The sequence below is a fragment of the Wyeomyia smithii genome, chromosome 2 (genome assembly GCF_029784165.1).
Source record: "Wyeomyia smithii strain HCP4-BCI-WySm-NY-G18 chromosome 2, ASM2978416v1, whole genome shotgun sequence".
Classification (NCBI taxonomy): Eukaryota; Metazoa; Arthropoda; class Insecta; order Diptera; family Culicidae; genus Wyeomyia; species Wyeomyia smithii.
The window spans coordinates 116,540,254-116,546,253 of NC_073695.1; positions in this window are offsets into that span (position 1 = coordinate 116,540,254).

Consider the following 6,000-nt stretch of genomic DNA (forward strand, 5'->3'; position numbering starts at 1 on the left):
GCGCAGTCAATTCATTACAAGCACTTTTTACACACCATCAAGATATTTTGCATAAACTTAATAGTATGGGAGAAGTAGTGAGTCACGAAGAACAAATAAATACGTTGCTAGTGGCAGTTCCACCAGAATTTAACCATCTTCTGGGTGCACTGTCAGTTATTCGCAAGGATGACTTAGCAAGAATGTCATGCAGGTAGGACAAAAATGGCATCAACTCCTTCGGGAGCAATGGTTGGACAACAGAATGGAAATAGACAAAAGAAGCAAGTCAAATGCTTTCATTGTGGCAAAACCGGTCATATGATGAGGAAGTGTTTTGTCTTGCGAAAACAAAGGCAATTGGGCAGACGTCAAAATTATCGGGAAGCTAACAATCAGGAGGCAAATGTTGCTCTAGTGGCTCGACAAAATGGGGCATTCATGTGCCGCATCCCACTTGACCGGATAGACTTAAAAAAGGTAGGAAAAAATAAGAAAACGGCTACATCATCCTTGGCACCAGGGGTTGAAGGATGCAATACAAGATCAATTAGTAAGGCGAATTGATATGAGAAATTTTCCTGTGAAGCTTCCGGGTAAATATCAAGTAGTGTTGGACTCAGGAGCTTCAAACCACATGTTCAGAGATGTGGAAGTTTTTAACAAGCTTTGGGAGATGGAGGAACCCATTCTGGTAATTACTGCCAAAGAACGTGAAAATTTAAAGGTGCAACAAATGGGAAATTTGGATTTATTTGCTAGAAATATCAACAATAAATTCATAAATTTACAAATTAACAACGCATTTTTTATTCCCGAGTTACATTATAACCTTCTGTCAGTCTCAAGACTAGAGGAAAGTGGTAAAAGTGTTATCTTTTCAAATGGCAAGGTTGAAATTAAAGATAAGGATAAGATCATAGTTGAAGGGACAAAAGTAAATGGTCTTTATATATTGGATGTTTACCTAGACAAAGAGAAAGCTCTCATTGGTAAAAGTGTAACTGATAATGAAGTTGTTTGGCATCAAAGTTTTTGTCATTTGAGTAATGACAATATTTTAAAAATAGTTAAAAATGAGATGGGGCTTAACCTGAAGCCAGATTCGATTTCGTCCGAATCTTCTCTTTGTGAAGTTTGTATCGAAGGAAAGCAACCTAGGAAACCATTTGAAAGGGAGAAAGTAGTCAGGTCCATGAGGCCGTTAGAGTTAGTTCACACCGATGTCTGTGGCCAGATGACTGTGCCTACCCATGATGGGTAGAGATATTTCGTGAGTTTCATTGACGATTTTACTCACTTTGTGGTTGTCTATCTGATTGAGAGAAAAAGTGATGTATTTCATAAATTTATTGAGTATGAAGCAATGGTAACAGCTCAATTTTCTTCTAGAATCTGTCGCTTGAGATCAGATAATGGTGGTGAATATTATGGAAAAGAGTTCATGGATTTTTGTAAGAAGAAGGGAATCTTAATGATTCCTACTGTTCCTTACACACCTCAGCAGAACGAGAGCGAACGTATGAATCGTACTCTTATGAATAAGGTAAGAACGATTTTGCATGAGAGCAAAATGCCTCACGAAATGTGGGGAAAAGCGGTTTATGTTTCCATGTATGTTAAGAACAGAAGGCCCACTAGTTCTTTAACCGAATGTATAACGCCTTTTGAAATGTGGTTCGGTAAAAAGCCTGACGTAACGAAATTGAAAACGTTTGGATGTGTGGCGTTTGTCCACATCGGTAAGGAGCATAGGTCCAAGTTAGATTTAAAAGCCCGGGTTCTTATAATGGTTGGTTATGCTCCAAACGGTTTTCGGCTCTGGGATTGCGAGACTAGAAAGGTCTTTGTATCCAGAGATGTAATATTTGACGAAAGCAAATTTTACTTTTTGAAAAAACATGGGAAACAAGATGAAACTGAGCTACTTGATTTTGAGGCACGTTATGTGGTAAAAGTGCCACCGAAATTACCACTAACGTTGGAACCCGGTCTGGTTGAAGAACCAGTTGAAGAGTCTTTGACTAACCCTGAACTTGTAACTTGAATGAAAACCAAGATGATATGGGATCATTGGTAGACGAGAATGTTGACAATACTCAACGTCAAGGAGGTAGATCTAGAAGACCCCCTGCGTGGTTGAGGGATTACGAAACTAGTCTCATGGTGGGAAACATTTACGGGGAAGTTCCTCAAAACTTAGAAGAGTTGAGGAAGCGCGACGATTGGGCAAAATGATTGTCAGCTATTGAGGAGGAGTTGAAGTCTTTAAAGGACAACAATACTTGGACAATAGTTAAGAAAATCCCTAGGGATAGGAAACCTATCAATTCGATGTGTTTGTTCACAATCAAAGATGATGGTTCAGAGAGATATAAAGCTAGGCTGGTGGCAAAAGGCTGTTCGCAACGTCCGGGTTAGGACTATGGTGAAACTTTTGCTCCTGTCGCTAAAATGACAACAGTAAGATGTTTGCTATCTATCGCGGTCAGACTAAATTGGTGGATACATCAAATGGATGTGAAAACTGCGTTTCTCAATGGTGTATTGGAGGAAGTCGTGTTTATGAAATTGCCTCCTGGAATAGGCTTACAGTCAAATCTTTGGAAACTTAATAAAAGCATTTATGACCTCAAACAAGTAGAAGTTGGAATTTGCGATTTGACAGTTTCACAACGAATTTGAGATTCAAAAGGTTAGACTCTGATACCTGTGTTTATGTGTCAACAGAAAGGGGTTTGTATATAATTTTATACGTTGACGACATTTTAATTTTTGGTCAAGATCCAACTCAGATTGAGTGGTTGAAATATAACCTTTCGTAAGAGTTTGAAATGAAGGATCTTGGGGAAGTGAGCCATTTCTTAGGCATGGATATCGGGAGGAATCTCGAGGAAGGGTGGTTGGAAATATCTCAAGAGAGGTATGTTTGCCGAATCATTCATCAATTTGGAATGGATGATTGTAAAGTGGTATCAACACCTTTAGACCCCAATGTGAAGTGGAAGAAGAATGAAGGGGCAAAGACCGATGCGCCTTACAAGGCACTGTTGGGTTGCCTACAGTACTTGACGTTGGTGTCAAGACCTGACATAACCTTTGCTGTAAGTGTTTTTAGTCGATTTCAGGATTCACCAGAAGAATCACATTGAACGGGACTAAAACGCATAGTCAGGTATCTTCAAGGTACGCAATGTATTCCGCTCGTGTATAGAAGGAAGGATGACGAGGATCCGTTGGTCGGATACACTGATGCTGATTTCGCAAGCGATGAGGATGAGAGAAAGTCGGTCTCAGGACACGTGTTCATGGTTTACGGGAACGTGGTATCTTGGTCGACGAAAAGGCAGGAGATCGTAAGCCTATCGACCACAGAAGCTGAACTGATTGCACTATGCAATGGATCAAAGGAAGGGATATGGTTATCAACGCTACTTGGTGAGATTGGAGTCCTCGCGGTTCCATTCACAATATTTGAAGATAATATACCTTGTATTAGAATTGCAGAAGAACCAGGTGAACATAAAAGAACAAAACATATTGATGTTAAGTATATGTTTATTCGAGAACTGGTTAAACAGAAGACAATTAATTTGAAATATGTACCTACAGATAGTCAGTTAGCAGATATATTTACAAAACCTTTGCCGAAACAGAAATTCCAAGAAATGTTGAATTATCTGAAGATGAAAATTGAGGGGAAGTGTTAAAAATATTAAATTTCCATATTCAGTACAACCCTGCATTCGGGTCATGTGCATTTGCTTGATCGCTAGAGAGAATATGTGTGTATGCGTAGAGTAGAATGTGAAGAAGGATAAAAGGATTAACAATCGCTAGCGCACTAGGTTCAAGATATATGAGTACCCAAAGTGTTTCGGTAGTTGGTATCTCCATTCAAGGTTGTGTTACATAGTAAGTAACTACGAAATAACTCTTAAGATAGTTATAAAACTTGGTGCTCTGTGGTGCCGTTTATAGCTTGTATTAATTGAGTTCTTATTTTTGAGTCTATGTGCTTGGGAAAGGATTCCCCAAGCTATGAGAAAGTCCCTTGTCTCTTTTCTTTGCAGGTTCGTTAGAAGGTTTATGTGCTCTGGGTCTCTTTGATGAGATTTATCAAACATAAATGCTTTGTATATCACAACACCGTTAATATCACATATCAAGGAAAGTTTGTGCTGTGGGTCTCTGTATAGAGATTAATCAAACAAATTTCTCTTTTCGCTCTGAGGGCAGTAACGTTAGGTTATCAGTCTGGAATTACCGGAGGGTAATCAAACTTTATTTGTCAACAGGGTTCGTTCAACACAACTGACCATATAAATTCTAAAAAAAAAGTATGGACCGTGGACATTACCCGCGCATTACAACGCGAATTAAAAATTGCCACATTCCGCGGTATGTAATATTTGAATGGTTTCTAAAAGATTATTCATTTCATTTATTGAGTAACGCGCTTTTCACTTAGCCGGGGGATTAAGGGAAGCGTTACCACAGACAAACAGACGTACCACGAAATTTATTTTCGTGGATCAAAATAACGGTCAATTCAAATGAGTTTCAGTTTTGCGGAATATTCCCGTCGCAGCGGTGGTGGCGCTGATGTGCCTTTTCTCTTTGGACCAAGGGGATGACATCATGCTATCCCTTTCTCATGTGAGAGTGAAGAGTTCTTCCTGCAAGCATTTCAAGTTAAATGGGATTTTTGCTAGAGTTGTCAGGGGAACCGTGGACCGTTGAGATGTTGGGTACGCAGCAAATATATGAGATTTGACAACGATAGCATAGTCCTGCTTTGAACCCAGTTGACAGTAATAGCCCGCCGTGCTGCCAAAACAGCAGAAAGGTTTGAAATTCTGGCGTTCTGGAGTATGCGAATTCGTCTTTTGTTTTTTTTGACGTGACACTCCGTCTTTGTTTTCTATACTGAGATGCATTCTGTAAAATTGTAAATGAAACTGGCAAATGCTCCGTCAGATTTCAAACGATAATAACAGCATAACTACATGATGGATAACAATAAATCACATGTTGTTAGATAGATAAAATGTTGAACAATGTTGTTATACGCTAGTTATCATTACTATCTAATTGCTAAGCGGTAAAATTGATAAAAAAATGAAAGAACCAATTCACGCGAACAATGAACCACTCACATGCAAGCATTCCTACCACAGACGACGTGAACGGACACCAACCATTCTCTGTGATATTCTCTGTATCAATATAAAAAAAAATTGACAGAGCTTTCCTGTCCTATGTTTGCTTCCATGAATTTAGACAAATTTGATTACTCGTAGGTAAACATTTATCAAAAAGTTAGAAACAACCCTTTTTCTTGAACAATTTCTAAACCTGCTGAACAATTTCTAAACATGCTGGTAAAAACAATAATACCACATACAGAACACCCCGTTCACACTACACCGCATATCACCTGATATCACGCGATTCATGCTATCGATGCCATATCACCATCCATATTACCTGATATCCCATACAATCGAGCTGTCAACGGATATCACCTCGGCTACATGCTATCGCGAATATCATGTTCGAAAACCAATAATTACCACAGTTCAAGCAGTTGGCAACACGACCAAAAGACTTTTGACGCAACCATACAAATTTCGAACTTCGCGTTGCATGTGAGAAAAAAGGAAGTAAATATTTTTGCTATTTTCATCCCGCACATGTTGACAATTGCATATGAGAGTTCGCGTTGGTGCGAGCCAACTCGCTGACATCTCTATCCTAGTCACATTGCTCTTGTTGTCTTGTTTTAGCTTTGACCTGTTTTTGTTTTCTTCTCTTTTCAATTTCCAAAGCAAATGTCAAATCATATCAGCTAACTCTAATGTGAACGCTCGAGGTGATATCCGATATCATCTGGCGATATCAGGCGATATCCGGCGTAGTCTGAACAAGGCATAACACTCAGGAAGAAATCTTTCAAAAAAGTTGGTACAAAATAAACTACTCGAATGGTACCAGAGTGTATAAAGTAAAGTGTATAAA